This window comes from Pseudophryne corroboree, unplaced genomic scaffold, assembly GCF_028390025.1.
Source record: "Pseudophryne corroboree isolate aPseCor3 unplaced genomic scaffold, aPseCor3.hap2 scaffold_99, whole genome shotgun sequence".
In the NCBI taxonomy this organism is placed as follows: Eukaryota; Metazoa; Chordata; class Amphibia; order Anura; family Myobatrachidae; genus Pseudophryne; species Pseudophryne corroboree.
Window position 1 is genome coordinate 1,183,290 of NW_026970570.1, and position 14,873 is coordinate 1,198,162.

Here is a 14,873-nt window from a genome sequence, read left to right on the forward strand (position 1 = left end):
GGAGGGTGGGGGTGTTTAATGCGAACTAAGGGTCATCCAAGCGCCGCAAAAGGCCGCCATGCCCTGCATACCCCTTTTCTCTTTTCATATGCAGATGAGGGTTCCAGCCAACTTTGGATCACTGCTTGGATGACATCACTGTATGCAAATCCGTCTTCTGCAGACCTTCCCCCTGGAATGCTTGAACTAGTTGTTGCATTTGGTTTGTTGTTTGGGGGTGCTTCAGTATTAGGCAGCCTTCTGCCCTCCCATGTTCATCTGAAAATATGTGTTCTCCCGGCAGTTGTTGTCCCCAGATGAGAGTTCCTTTGTGCTGCCTCAGTTGAATCTCCTTTACTTGACAGAGATGTGCCTGAGCAGCGGCCCTCCCCAGCCCTTTCCCAAATCATACTTATTTTGCATAGGAGATACCATGGTCATAAAGATTGTTCTCCCAGGGTGAGGTTCATTCATTGCATTCTGGGTATGCTGACCCCTGTGATTTCCCCAAATGTGGGAAACTCAACTGCATTATTTGTGGTAGTGGGGGTCTGTGTTTGTGTTTTCCTCTGGTCAGCTCTGGTAAAAGTCAGATTTCTTTGTCTCAGATCTTCCTCTAGCCTTGTTCTTCTTTCGAGAGTTCCATTGTGCTGCCTCAGTTTGATCTCCTTCACTTGACAGGGGGGTACCCAAGCAGCGACCCTCCCCAGCTCTAGCCCAACTCCTACATACCTGCCAGGTGAGATACTATGATCATGAAGGTGCTTCTCCCAGGGCAAGGCTCACCCATTGCACTCTGGGTGTGCTGCTCCTGCGATTTCCCCAAATGTGGGAAACTTGACTGCATAATTTGTGTTTCCCCTGGTCGGCTCTCGTATAATTCAGATCTCTTTGTCTCAGGTCTCTCTCCAGCCTAGTTTGCTGTCTGTTTCCACTTCTCTTTTCTTGAGCCGCTGCCTTCTATGCCCTTGTGCACTCTCCTGACTTCTCCTGTCTGCTTACTTTGTGCCTTCCAACGCACAATGCAAACTACAGGTAGTGCTGCAGGGCCCACACCCTTTTACTTGCCTTTCAGAGCAGCTCTGGAGCTGTTACAGTGCCCAGCTGCTGCAAGAAATCAGCTTGAATGCTTCAGGGGCTGGGGCATAGCCAACATGAGCCCCACACCGACGGAGGGTGGAGGTGTTTAATGCGAACTAAGGGTCATCCAAGCACCGCAAAAGGCCGCCATGCCCTGCATACCCCTTTTCTCTTTTCATATGCAGATGAGGGTTCCAGCCAACTTTGGCCCACTGCTTGGATGACATCACCGTATGCAAATCCGTCTTCTGCAGACCTTTTCCCAGGAATGCTTGTACTAGTTGTTGCATTTGGTTTGTTGTTTGGGGGTGCTTCAGTATTAGGCAGCCTTCTGCTCTCCCATGTTCATCTGAAAATATGTGTTCTCCCTGCAGTTGTTGTCCCCAGATGAGAGTTCCCTTGTGCTGCCTCAGTTGAATCTCCTTTACTTGACAGAAATGTGCCTGAGCAGCGGCCCTCCCCAGCCCTATCCCAATTCATACTTATTTTGCATAGGAGATACCATTGTCATGAAGATTGTTCTCCCAGGGTGAGGTTCATTCATTGCATTCTGGGTATGCTGACCCCTGTGATTTCCCCAAATGTGGGAAACTCGACTGCATTATTTGTGGTAGTGGGGGACTGTGTTTGTGCTTTCCTCTGGTCAGCTCTGGTAAAAGTCAGATTTCTTTGTCTCAGATCTTCCTCTAGCCTTGTTCTTTTTTCGAGAGTTTCCTTGTGCTGCCTCAGTTGGAGCTCCTTCACTTGACAGGGGGGTGCCCGAACAGCGACCCTCCCCAGCTCTAGCCCAACTCCTACTTACCTGCCAGGTGAGATACTATGATCAGGAAGGTGCTTCTCCCAGGGCAAGGCTCACCCAATGCACTCTGGGTGTGCTGCTCCTACGATTTCCCCAAATGTGGGACACTTGATTACATAATTTGTGTTTCCTCTGGTCGGCTCTCGTATAATTCAGATCTCTTTGTCTCAGGTCTCTCTCCAGCCTAGTTTGCTGTCTGTTTCCACTTCTCTTTTCTTGAGCCGCTCCCTTCTATGCCCTTGTGCACTATCCTGACTTCTCCCGTCTGCTTACTTTGTGCCTTCCAAAGCACAATGCAAACTACAGGTAGTGCTGCAGGGCCCACACCCTTTTACTTGCTTTACAGAGCAGCTCTGGAGCTGTTACAGTGCCCAGCTGCTGCAAGAAATCAGCTTGAATGCTTCAGGGGCTGGGGCATAGCCAACATGAGCCCCACACCGAAGGAAGGTGGAGGTGTTTAATGCGAACTAGGGGTCATCCAAGCGCCGCAAAAGGCCGCCATGCCCTGCACACCCCATTTTTATTTTCATATGCAGACGAGGGTTGAAGCCAACTTTGACCCACTGCTTGGATGACATCACCATATGCAAATCCATCTGCTGCAGGCCTTCCCCCAGGAATGCTTGCACTAGTAGTTGCATTTGGTTTGTTGTTTGGGGGTGCTTCAGTATTAGGCAGCCTTCTGCCCTCCCATGTTCATCTGAAAATATGTGTTCTCCCTGCAGTTGTTGTCCCCAGATGAGAGTTCCCTTGTGTTGCCTCAGTTGAATCTCCTTTACTTGACAGAGATGTGCCTGAGCAGCGGCCCTCCCCAGCCCTATCCCAAATCATACTTATTTTGCATAGGAGATACCATGGTCATGAAGATTGTTCTCCCAGGGTGAGGTTCATTCATTGCACTCTGGGTATGCTGACCCCTGTGATTTCCCCAAATGTGGGAAACTCGACTGCATTATTTGTGGTAGTGGGGGACTGTGTTTGTGCTTTCCTCTGGTCAGCTCTGGTAAAAGTCAGATTTCTTTGTCTCAGATCTTCCTCTAGCCTTGTTCTTCTTTCGAGAGTTCCCTTGTGCTGCCTCAGTTGGATCTCCTTCACTTGACAGGGGGTGCCCGAGCAGCAATCCTCCACAGCTCTAGCCCAACTCCTACTTACCTGCCAGGTGAGATACTATGATCTTCACTGTTAGGGCAATCAGGATGTGGAATTCCCTGCCAGGGAAGGTGGTAATGGCGGACTCTGTAATTGGATTTAAAAAAGGAATGGATACATTTCTGAATGAAAAAGCTATCCAAGGTTATAATACTTAAAATATCAACATGGTTAATCCGGGGGTAACATGAGTTATAGTAGTTAACTAGTCATAAAACATTATTCAGCAAGTATGTAGAATCATCACAACTTAAAACAGGTTGAACACGATGGGCAATTTGCCTCTATTCAACCTCAAAAACTATGTTACTATATGTTACTATATTACTATGTTACTGTAGTATACAGAACACCACAATGTAATGAGCAGTGATAGTGAGCACTGATGAGGATACTAGAACTGACACTGAGCAGCAAGATGCAGCACTGGACTATTAGTAATGTACTGTAGTATGCTGAGCACCACAATGCAGCACAAGACAATGAGCAGTGATACTGAGCACTGATGAGGATACTACTGAGAACTGACACTGAGCAGGAGAGACACACTACTAGTATTACTGAGCAGCAATAAGTAACCACTGATACTGAGCACTGATATTGAGATTTCCACTGAGAGAACATAGCCACGTCCTCTCCGCTCTCTCTTCAATGCACGAGTAAAAATGGCGGCAACGCGCAGCTCTTTATATGGAATCCGAATCTCGCGAGAATCCGACAGCGGGATGATGACATTTTCCCTTGTTCAGGTTTTCCGAGTCAGGCGGGAACAACCGAGCCTGCCTCGGACCAGTGTAAACCACGTGGAGTTCGTCGGGAATTCGGTTCTCGGAGAACCGAACCCGCTCCTCTCTACCTTATACCCATCAATTTTTTTATTTTCAATCTAAGCCCCTGCAGTTTTCTGTAAGCATCTGCTTCGCTATGATGATCAACAAGTCACAAGGGCAAACACTCAGGGCTTGAGGCGTAGATCTTAGGACCAGCTGCTACAAGCATGGCAGAGGTGTCACTATCACTGGTGACACCCAGAGAGGTGGCGAGGGAGATTGTAATGCAGTGCGCGCAGATAAGCAGTGCAATGGTAAAAAGGAGGCATGGTTTCATAGGTAGGGGCGTGGCCTGGTGGCCTGAATCTACATTTTGTTGCTCCGGGTGTCCCGGGGGTTGGGGGCTGCACCCGGGGACTAGTGTGTGTGCGGTGCTGGCTCCTGCACAGTGACAGTGCATGGCCACCGAGCATGACGCCTCCATTCTTGACCATGCTGTAATTGCAGTCGCACTGCAGTTCAGCGTGATCATATAAAATGGTGTAGCCTCCTGCTGGTGCAGACTGTATGTGCGCGCAGGAAGCCGCCACCATTTTTGTGATCACAGCGGCTGAATGTGATGTCATACAGCCGCTGTGACCACGCCCCCTGTGTCTCCTCCGTTGCAGACCCCATTTTGAAGCCTTGCCCCCGCACCGCTCCATCCCTGACTTGGAAATGGAGTGTTGCTGACCCCCCTCTCCCCCCCCCCCCGCCCCGATTGACAGGCAGAGGCGATCGCATTCTCTGCGGGGTGCCGCAGAAAATGCAGGCACATGCGTATGCTCTTAGCAATTTTTGCAGTTGGATCGCTTATTGTGATTGCAATCCAACCTGAATCAGGCCCTATTACCTATCACAATGCGCTGCGGGCAGTACAAAATTGGGTTAATATAGGAGTAAAACTCCCAGACCTGTGCTCCTTAACTGTACCTGGTGGCTAGTGGAGCGGCTGCCCAGTAATCAGTGTCCACGCCAGTGCGCACACGGTCCACCCCCTACGGCCACGCTCCCCTTCATCAGCGGCCTCGTGATCCGGAAGGGCGGTGTGTGTGTGACTGACCTTAGGAAGAAACTGGAGCCTCCGCTGCAGTGACCCAGCAACCAGGGCACGGGAGTATACAGCGCCGCTGGGAGTGATGAAGCTGCAGTAAAGATGTCTATTAGACCTAGCCTGCTGCAGCCCTTGTAGATTCTCATAAAACAAGTTCTTCTTTTCTTGTCAAAATTAATAGCTAAGAATAGGCTGCTTGAGGCAGGCCCCTGTTAAGAGGCCTGCAACTGAAGGCACCAACTACAAACTGAGCTCCCTGTTCATGGAAGCGGGGTTATAGAGGAGAATGCACTGAGCATCTTGGGAACAGTCAAAAGCTTTGAGCCGGTTGGTGCCTCAGATCAAGATCCTACTCTACACCCCAATGTGAATCCTTGTGGAGTCCAGTGTACCCCACAGAAGAAATTAATGTGTCACACCCATTGGCAGCAACCTTAGAATAGCTGCTGACGGGCACAATTGAGAAAGGAAGGGGGGGGGGGACATTTGAATCCAGCACATAGATGCAATTCAAATATGTAATTTGTACCTTCCTATTTTAAAATATAATGGATGAACCTCACCCTGTGAGAACAATCTTCATGATCAAGAGATCTCATATGCAAAATAAGTATGAGTTGGGATAGGGCTGGGGAGGGTGGCTGCTCGGGCAGCCCCTCCCCCGTCAAGTTAAGGAGATTCAACTGAGGACGCACAAGGGAACTCTCGTCTGGGGACAACAACTGCAGGGAGACCACATCTGTTCAGATGAACATGGGAGGGTGGAAGGCTGCCTAATATTGAAGCACCATCAAATATCAAACCATATGCAACAACTAGTACAAGCATTCCAGGGGGAAGGTCTGCAGAAGACGGATTTGCATACGGTGATGTCATCCAAGCAGTGGACCAAAGTTGGCTGGAACCCTCATCTGCATATGAAAAGAGAAAAGGGGCATGCAGGGCATGGCGGCCTTTTGCGGTGCTTGGATGACCCCTAGTTCGCATTAAACACCCCCACCCTCCTTTGGTGTGGGGCTCATGTTGGCCATGCCCCATCCCCTGAAGCATTCAAGCTGATTTCTTGCAGCAGCTGGGCACTGTAACAGCTCCAGAGCTGTTCTGTAAGGCAAGTAAAAGGGTGTGGGCCCTGCAGCACCACCTGTAGTTCGCATTGTGCGTTGGAAGGCACAAAGTAAGCAGACGGGAGGAGAAGTCAGGATAGTGCGCAAGGGCATCCTTTTCTCTTAGTCCGTAGAGGATGCTGGGGTCACATTAAGAACCATGGGGTATAGACGGGATCCGCAAGAGACATGGGCACTTTAAGACTTTCAAAGGGTGTGAACTGGCTCCTCCCTCTATGCCCCTCCTCCAGACTCCAGTTATAGGAACTGAGCCCAGGGAGACGGACATTTCGAGGAAAGGATTTATTGTTAAACTAAGGTGAGCATCTTACCAGCTCACACCTTAAGCATGCCGCAGAACGTGGCATTCAACAGAACACAAGCCAACGGCATGAACAATTGCAGCAAAAAGCTGACCAGAACCATAACACAACATGTGTATAACCACAAGTAATAACTGCAGACACAGTATGGACTGGGACGGGTGCCCAGCATCCTCTACGGACTAAGAGAAAAGGATTTACCGGTAGGTATTAAAATCCTATTTTCTCATACGACCTAGAGGATGCTGGGGTCACATTAAGAACCATGGGGTTATACCAAAGCTCTTGAACGGGTGGGAGAGTGCGTACGACTCTGCAGCACCGAATGACCCAACTTGAGGTTATCATCAGCCAAGGTATCAAACTTGTAAAACTTAGCAAAAGTGTTTACTAAATAGCTGCTCGGCAAAATTGCAATGCCGAGACTCCCCGACCAGCTGCCCAGGATGAACCCACCTTTCTAGTAGAATGGGTCTTCACCTATTTCAGTAACGGCAATCCTGCCGTGGAATGAGCATGCTGAATCTTACCACAGATCCAGCGCATAATGGTCTACATGGAAGCAGGACACCCAATCCTGTTGGGAGCATACAGGACAAACAGAGCCTCTGTTTTCCTAATCTGAACCGTTCTGGTGACATAAATTTTCAAAGTTCTGACCACAGCCAGAGACTTTGACTCAACGAAGGTGTCAGTGGCCAAAGGCACCATGTGGAAAGATGAACCACCTTCGGCAGAAATTGTTGACGTGTCCTCAATTCTGCTCTATCTTCATGAAAGATCAAATAAAGGCTCTTGTGATACTGCATGGTTTGTACTGTTTTCCATGTGCTCCCAGATCTTTCAAGCAAGTAGCATGGTCAAGAAAGTTCTGTTTGAAAAGTAACAACATTTACTGTCATTGTTATAGAATTTGGGAGAAAAAACAAGAAGAAATCTGCACTGTTGACGCACTGGACAGAATGAATGAATCATAAAATATAACCTTTATTAAGTATGTATTAAAATTGGATAAATATTAATATTATTATCCCAAACTGCAGTGAAACATAAAGGTTAAAATCACAGAACTAACATACATGTGCATAAGAAGAATAAAGAGATGTGAAAAAAAGGTTTAAAAAGCGTGTCCGTGTGTGATTATTTTTGAAGGCACAACCCTGGCGGGGTTGTTTATATAGATATATATGTTGCTAATAATCACTTTCTAGCGTAATGTTATTAAATAGCTGTTAGTATCTATGTCGTCAGGTACCACTGGGTCGTATCCTATATACTCCCTTCACTCAATAGGGGTTACCTCCCGGGAAGCCATCCCCATTGGCGAATTTGTGGGGGTGATTGAGTATAACCGGTAAGCTAACCTCCAATTTGTGGGGTGCTTAGGTAGATGGGGATCACTTATTTCTCTGTGTCCCCTAAGACTATATTCCTAAATTCAATACCATAGGGGGATAGCTTTCTATATCGGATAAGGAATCACTTGATAGGGAAATCTCTATGCATCATGGAAAGATCATATTTATTAATATCCAAACTAAAAAAATGATGAATAGCTTTAATTTAGCTGTTTAGATATAGTTAATTGGCGAGATATACCAACAGGTGCGGTTGCCTTAAGGAATATGGCAATTCCAATATAAATAGCAGCCCTCCTTCATATAATCAGCCAGATCTTATTAAATCTGGTCCAGATATAGCCGTTCAGATATACTTAATTGACAACATATATCAATCGGTGGGGTTGCCTTAAGGAATATAGCAATTCCAATTCTCATATAAATAGCAACCTTCCTTCATATATTCAGCCAGATCTTATTTAATCTGATCTAGGCGTAGGCAATAATGCTTTCCTTAGAGGTATAGCCACCTCAATTCTTATTAGGAAGCAAAGTGTCTGTCATAATGGTTTATCCAATTCATCTAAGAAATAATATATTCCATGTGTCAGAGATTCATTACTCTCTATTTACACTGTTAAAGAGTTAATTCTTATTATGTTACAGTGTAATGAAATTATCATATAGGGAGATGTGGCAATTCCATGTGCTATATATATAATAACCCTTAGTGGTCCAGATTCCACAATGAGGAATTTTCTTATAAACCGCTGAAACACACAGCTGTTTGACTGACTTCCAAATATATCTATCTCACTTTGTAACAGTCTTATGATAGAGAAACTGTTACATATTCGGTCACTTAGTTATCTAAAGGTAAACAGACTCAGTGTGAGGGTAATATAATATATCAAATGCGCTGTCAATAATCGTGGTAACTGGTGTAATAATGTGGTATATTGAGTATGCTAGTAAGGCATATAACTGCTCTCCAGCCTTTAAGTGTTACCAATCAATTTGTTACACTGTAAAGGATTTATGGTGTCCTGTTAGGACATGCAGCTGCTAGGCTGACTCAAAGATTTATCCATTTGTAACAATTATGTAACAGTTATATACATGTTACTGGTATTACATAGAAATAGTATGACACAGGCCAGCAGTCCCATGTGTCTAGATTCCACAATAGGAGATTTTCTTTGTCTTATAAACTGCTGGAACACACAGCTGCTAGACTGACTTCAAATATATATATTACTTTGTAACAGTCTTATAGTAAAGAGACTGTTACACACTGTCATTTAGTTATCTCAAGGTTAGCAGATTCTGTGTGAGGATAGTGTTCTGTTAGAACATGCAGCTGCTAGGCTGACTCATAGAAAATGTATCCATTTGTAACAAATGACACATACAGCATTAAATTAATATCTATAGCAGCCCATGTGACATCTCTACTCTTATCATAATTGTCTGGTTATTGCCAATCTGGACAGCAGGAGTGATATATATTCACTAGTCCCAATATCCCATCATATAAATATACCCACACTGATATACTTTCTTATCAAGAGTTATTAGTAGCTATCTGTATGCACTTTAGACATTGTAATTGCTAAGTGACATCATATCTAGTGTATTCCTTTCTTATAGCTCAGCTTCTATTCCCTATTAGTGGAGACTAACAGCTAACATCATAATCATATATTTTTGTTTTATAACATTTCACATGAGTCAAATACACGAGGACACGCCGTGCCCTACACGCGTGTTTCACTGCATCTATGGCAACTTACATTAAAGCTAACAAGAAAGCACACTCGTTCTGTCTTTAAACAGATAAAAGAAACCCCAATAATATGGGGCATGCAAAAATTTAGATAAAACTCAGTTTTGCTCCTCTCCACGGAAATCTTTAGTAAAAGGCGAAAGATTTGTTCGTTCTGAAGAGAAACCAGAGCATGACCAAGATTCCACCTGTCGCCTGAGTGCCATGCCAGCAGTCCTCATTCAGCTCAAAGTGAGCACCCAATATGAAAGAAAGAAGCAGATTTCTCACCAGGCTTCCCCTTGCTATAAGCATGGTTTGTACTCTTTTCCATGTGCTCCCAGATCTTTCAAGCAATTAGTATGGTCAAGAAAGTTCTGCTTGAAAAGAAACAGACATTTACTGTCATTGTTATACAAATAAACTTACATTAAAGCCAACAAGAAAGCTCACTCGTTCTGTCTTTAAACTGATAAAAGAAACCCCAATAATATGGGGCATGCAAAAATTGAGATAAAACTCAGTTTTGCTCCTCTCCACGGATAATCTTTAATAAAAGGCGAAAGATTTGTTCATTCTGAAGAGAAACCAGAGCATGACCAAGATTCCACCTGTCGCCTGAGTGCCATGCCAGCAGTCCTCATTCAGATCAAAGTGAGCGCCCAATTTGAAAGAAAGCAGATTTCTCACCTGGCTTCTCCTTGCTATAAGCATGGTTTGTACTGTATTCCATGTGCTCCCAGATCTTTCAAGCAAGTAGCATGGTCAAGAAAGTTCTGTTTGAAAAGAAACAAACATTTACTGTAATTTCTATGCAAATGAGCTTTCATTAAAGCACACTCATTCTATCTTTAAACCGATAAAAGAAACCCCAAAAAGATGGGGCATGCAAAAATTGAGGTAAAACTCAGTTTTGCTCCTCTCCACGGAAATCTTTAGTAAAAGGCGAAAGATTTGTTCGTTCTGAAGAGAAACCAGAGCATGACCAAGATTTTCATCTGAAAATATGTGTTCTCCCTGCAGTTGTTGTCCCCAGATGAGAGTTCCCTTGTGCTGCCTCAGTTGAATCTCCTTTACTTGACAGAGATGTGCCTGAGCAGCGGCCCTCCCCAGCCCTATCCCAAATCATACTTATTTTGCATAGGAGATACCATGGTCATGAAGATTGTTCTCCCAGGGTGAGGTTCATTCATTGCATTCTGGGTATGCTGACCCCTGTGATTTCCCCAAATGTGGGAAACTCGACTGCATTATTTGTGGTAGTGGGGGACTGTGTTTGTGCTTTCCTCTGGTCAGCTCTGGTAAAAGTCAGATTTCTTTGTCTCAGATCTTCCTCTAGCCTTGTTCTTCTTTCGAGAGTTCCCTTGTGCTGCCTCAGTTGGATCTCCTTCACTTGACAGGGGGTGCCCGAGCAGCAATCCTCCACAGCTCTAGCCCAACTCCTACTTACCTGCCAGGTGAGATACTATGATCTTCACTGTTAGGGCAATCAGGATGTGGAATTCCCTGCCAGGGAAGGTGGTAATGGCGGACTCTGTAATTGGATTTAAAAAAGGAATGGATACATTTCTGAATGAAAAAGCTATCCAAGGTTATAATACTTAAAATATCAACATGGTTAATCCGGGGGTAACATGAGTTATAGTAGCTAACTAGTCATAAAACATTATTCAGCAAGTATGTAGAATCATCACAACTTAAAACAGGTTGAACACGATGGGCAATTTGCCTCTATTCAACCTCAAAAACTATGTTACTATATGTTACTATATTACTATGTTACTGTAGTATACAGAAAACCAAAATGCAATGAACAGTGATAGTGAGCACTGATGAGGATACTAGAACTGACACTGAGCAGCAAGATGCAGCACTGGACTATTAGTAATGTACTGTAGTATGCTGAGCACCACAATGCAGCACAAGACAATGAGCAGTGATCTGAGCACTGATGAGGATACTACTGAGAACTGACACTGAGCAGGAGAGACACACTACTAGTATTACTGAGCAGCAATAAGTAACCACTGATACTGAGCACTGCTATTGAGATTTCCACTGAGAGAACATAGCCACGTCCATTCCGCTCTCTCTTCAATGCACGAGTAAAAATGGCGGCAACGCGCAGCTCTTTATATGGAATCCGAATCTCGCGAGAATCCGACAGCGGGATGATGACATTTTCCCTTGTTCAGGTTTTCCGAGTCAGGCGGGAACAACCGAGCCTGCCTCGGACCAGTGTAAACCACGTGGAGTTCGTGGGGAATTCGGTTCTCGGAGAACCGAACCCGCTCCTCTCTACCTTATACCCATCAATTTTTTTATTTTCAATCTAAGCCCCTGCAGTTTTCTGTAAGCATCTGCTTCGCTATGATGATCAACAAGTCACAAGGGCAAACACTCAGGGCTTGAGGCGTAGATCTTAGGACCAGCTGCTACAAGCATGGCAGAGGTGTCACTATTACTGGTGACACCCAGAGAGGTGGCGAGGGAGATTGTAATGCAGTGCGCGCAGATAAGCAGCGCAATGGTAAAAAGGAGGCATGGTTTCATAGGTAGGGACGTGGCCTGGTGGCCTGAATCTACATTTTGTTGCTCCGGGTGTCCCGGGGGTTGGGGACTGCACCCGGGGACTAGTGTGTGAGCGGTGCTGGCTCCTGCACAGTGAAAAGGCATGGCCACCCAGCATGACGCCTCCCTTCTTGACCATGCTGTAATTGCAGTCGCACTGCAGTTCAGCGTGATCATAAAAAATGGTGTAGCCTCCTGCTGGTGCAGACTGTATGTGCGCGCAGGAAGCCGCCACCATTTTTGTGATCACAGCGGCTGAATGTGATGTCATACAGCCGCTGTGACCACGCCCCCTGTGTCTCCTCCATTGCAGACCCCATTTTGAAGCCTTGCACCCGCACCGCTCCATCCCTCACTTGGAAATGGAGTGTTGCTGACCCACCTATCCACCCCCCCCCCCCGCCCCGATTGACAGGCAGAGGCGATCGCATTCTCTGCGGGGTGCCGCAGAAAATGCAGGCACATGCGTATGCTCTTAGCAATTTTTGCAGTTGGATCGCTTATTGTGATTGCAATCCAACCTGAATCAGGCCCTATTACCTATCACAATGCGCTGCGGGCAGTACAAAATTGGGTTAATATAGGAGAAAAACCCCCAGACCTGTGCTCCTTAACTGTACCTGGTGGCTAGTGGAGCGGCTGCCCAGTAATCAGTGTCCACGCCAGTGCGCACACGGTCCACCCCCTACGGCCACGCTCCCCTTCAACAGCGGCCTCGTGATCCGGAAGGGTGGTGTGTGTGTGACTGACCTTAGGATGAAACCGGAGCCTCCGCTGCAGTGACCCAGCAACCAGGGCACGGGAGTATACAGCGTCGCTGGGAGTGATGAAGCTGCAGTAAAGATGTCTATTAGACCTAGCCTGCTGCAGCCCTTGTAGATTCTCATAAAACAAGTTCTTCTTTTCTTGTCAAAATTTATAGCTAAGAATAGGCTGCCTGAGGCAGGCCCCTGTTAAGTGGCCTGCTACTGAAGGCACCAACTACAAACTGAGCTCCCTGTTCATGGAAGCGGGGTTATAGAGGAGAATGCACTGAGCATCTTGGGAACAGTCAAAAGCTTTGAGCCGGTTGGTGCCTCAGATCAAGATCCTACTCTACACCCCAATGTGAATCCTTGTGGAGTCCAGTGTACCCCACAGAAGAAATTAATGTGTCACACCCATTGGCAGCAACCTTAGAATAGCTGCTGACGGGCACAATTGAGAAAGGAAGGGGGGGGGGGGACATTTGAATCCAGCACATAAATGCAATTCAAATATGTAATTTGTACCTTCCTATTTTAAAATATAATGGATGAACCTCACCCTGTGAGAACAATCTTCATGATCAAGAAATCTCATATGCAAAATAAGTATGAGTTGGGATAGGGCTGGGGAGGGTGTCTGCTCTGGCAGCCCCTCCCCCGTCAAGTTAAGGAGATTCAACTGAGGAAGCACAAGGGAACTCTCGTCTGGGGACAACAACTGCAGGGAGACCACATCTTTTCAGATGAACATGGGAGGGCGGAAGGCTGCCTAAAATACTGAAGCACCATCAAATATCAAACCATATGCAACATCTAGTACAAGCATTCCTGGGGGAAGGTCTGCAGCAGACGGATTTGCATACAGTGATGTTATCCAAGCAGTGGGCCAAAGTTGGCTGGAACCCTCATCTGCATATGAAAAGAGAAAAGGGGCGTGCAGGGCATGGCGGCCTTTTGCAGTGCTTGGATGACCCCTAGTTCTCATTAAACACCCCCACCCTCCTTTGGTGTGGGGCTCATGTTGGCCATGCCCCATCCCCTGAAGCATTCAAGCTGATTTCTTGCAGCAGCTGGGCACTGTAACAGCTCCAGAGCTGTTCTGTAAGGCAAGTAAAAGGGTGTGGGCCCTGCAGCACCACCTGTAGTTCGCATTGTGCGTTGGAAGGCACAAAGTAAGCAGACGGGAGGAGAAGTCAGGATAGTGCGCAAGGGCATCCTTTTCTCTTAGTCCGTAGAGGATGCTGGGGTCACATTAAGAACCATGGGGTATAGACGGGATCCGCAAGAGACATGGGCACTTTAAGACTATCAAAGGGTGTGAACTGGCTCCTCCCTCTATGCCCCTCCTCCAGACTCCAGTTATAGGAACTGTGCCCAGGGAGACGGACATTTCGAGGAAAGGATTTATTGTTAAACTAAGGTGAGCATCTTACCAGCTCACACCTTAAGCATGCCGCAGAACGTGGCATTCAACAGAACACAAGCCAACGGCATGAACAATTGCAGCGTGGCCTAAGTAAAAGGGGGTGTGACTTCGCGGGAGGACCCGCGATCGCGAGTCACGCCCCCGTTTTCGGCACTGAGGGGGCATGCCCAGCGCTCTGTGAGCCGCTGGCATGCCACCTCTCCCTCTGACTTCAGTGAATAGACGCTGTGCGCATGCGCACAGCGTCTATTCACCGCTGCTCTGCTAAGCAGGGCAGCGACAGACAGAGCCTCCCAACTGTCCTCCCCACCGCGGGACACTGCGGCCCGCAGGTGGGACAGCGGGACAGTCCCCAAAAAACGGGACTGTCCCGCGAAAATCGGGACAGTTGGGAGGTATGATATGGGGCATGCAAAAATTGAGATAAAACTCAGTTTTGCTCCTCTCCACGGAAATCTTTAATAAAAGGCGAAATATTTGTTAGTTCTGAAGAGAAACCAGAGCATGACCAAGATTCCACCTGTCGCCTGAGTGCCATGCCAGCAGTTCTCATTCAGCTGAAAGTGAGCACCCAATTTGAATGAAAGAAAGCAGATTTCTCACCAGGCTTACCCTTGCTATAAACATGGTTTGTACTCTTTTCCATGTGCTCCCAGATCTTTCAAGCAATTAGTGTGGTCAAGAAAGTTCTGTTTGAAAAGAAACAAACATTTACTGTAATTTCTATGC

At 46.5% G+C, this 14,873-nt stretch overlaps 10 non-coding genes across 10 annotated transcripts; 6 read left to right on the top strand and 4 right to left on the bottom strand.

The window, feature by feature from the left end:
• Positions 1-387: 387 nt before the first annotated feature.
• Positions 388-551, top strand: LOC135049226 (U1 spliceosomal RNA). The gene has a single exon (XR_010240992.1). It is a non-coding gene; the product is annotated as a U1 spliceosomal RNA (small nuclear RNA).
• A 152-nt stretch (positions 552-703) lies between these two features.
• Positions 704-866, top strand: LOC135049512 (U1 spliceosomal RNA). Its single transcript, XR_010241259.1, has one exon. It is a non-coding gene; the product is annotated as a U1 spliceosomal RNA (small nuclear RNA).
• Positions 867-1,537: 671 nt separating this feature from the next.
• LOC135049201 (U1 spliceosomal RNA) lies at positions 1,538-1,701 on the top strand. Its single transcript, XR_010240968.1, has one exon. It is a non-coding gene; the product is annotated as a U1 spliceosomal RNA (small nuclear RNA).
• Positions 1,702-1,853: 152 nt separating this feature from the next.
• On the top strand, positions 1,854-2,016 carry LOC135049639 (U1 spliceosomal RNA). The gene has a single exon (XR_010241359.1). It is a non-coding gene; the product is annotated as a U1 spliceosomal RNA (small nuclear RNA).
• Positions 2,017-2,687: 671 nt separating this feature from the next.
• LOC135049174 (U1 spliceosomal RNA) lies at positions 2,688-2,851 on the top strand. Its single transcript, XR_010240941.1, has one exon. It is a non-coding gene; the product is annotated as a U1 spliceosomal RNA (small nuclear RNA).
• A 6,629-nt stretch (positions 2,852-9,480) lies between these two features.
• LOC135049053 (U5 spliceosomal RNA) lies at positions 9,481-9,596 on the bottom strand. The gene has a single exon (XR_010240822.1). It is a non-coding gene; the product is annotated as a U5 spliceosomal RNA (small nuclear RNA).
• Positions 9,597-9,881: 285 nt separating this feature from the next.
• On the bottom strand, positions 9,882-9,998 carry LOC135049164 (U5 spliceosomal RNA). Its single transcript, XR_010240931.1, has one exon. It is a non-coding gene; the product is annotated as a U5 spliceosomal RNA (small nuclear RNA).
• Positions 9,999-10,268: 270 nt separating this feature from the next.
• Positions 10,269-10,384, bottom strand: LOC135049043 (U5 spliceosomal RNA). The gene has a single exon (XR_010240812.1). It is a non-coding gene; the product is annotated as a U5 spliceosomal RNA (small nuclear RNA).
• A 144-nt stretch (positions 10,385-10,528) lies between these two features.
• LOC135049372 (U1 spliceosomal RNA) lies at positions 10,529-10,692 on the top strand. Its single transcript, XR_010241131.1, has one exon. It is a non-coding gene; the product is annotated as a U1 spliceosomal RNA (small nuclear RNA).
• A 3,845-nt stretch (positions 10,693-14,537) lies between these two features.
• On the bottom strand, positions 14,538-14,650 carry LOC135049168 (U5 spliceosomal RNA). The gene has a single exon (XR_010240935.1). It is a non-coding gene; the product is annotated as a U5 spliceosomal RNA (small nuclear RNA).
• Positions 14,651-14,873: the final 223 nt, after the last annotated feature.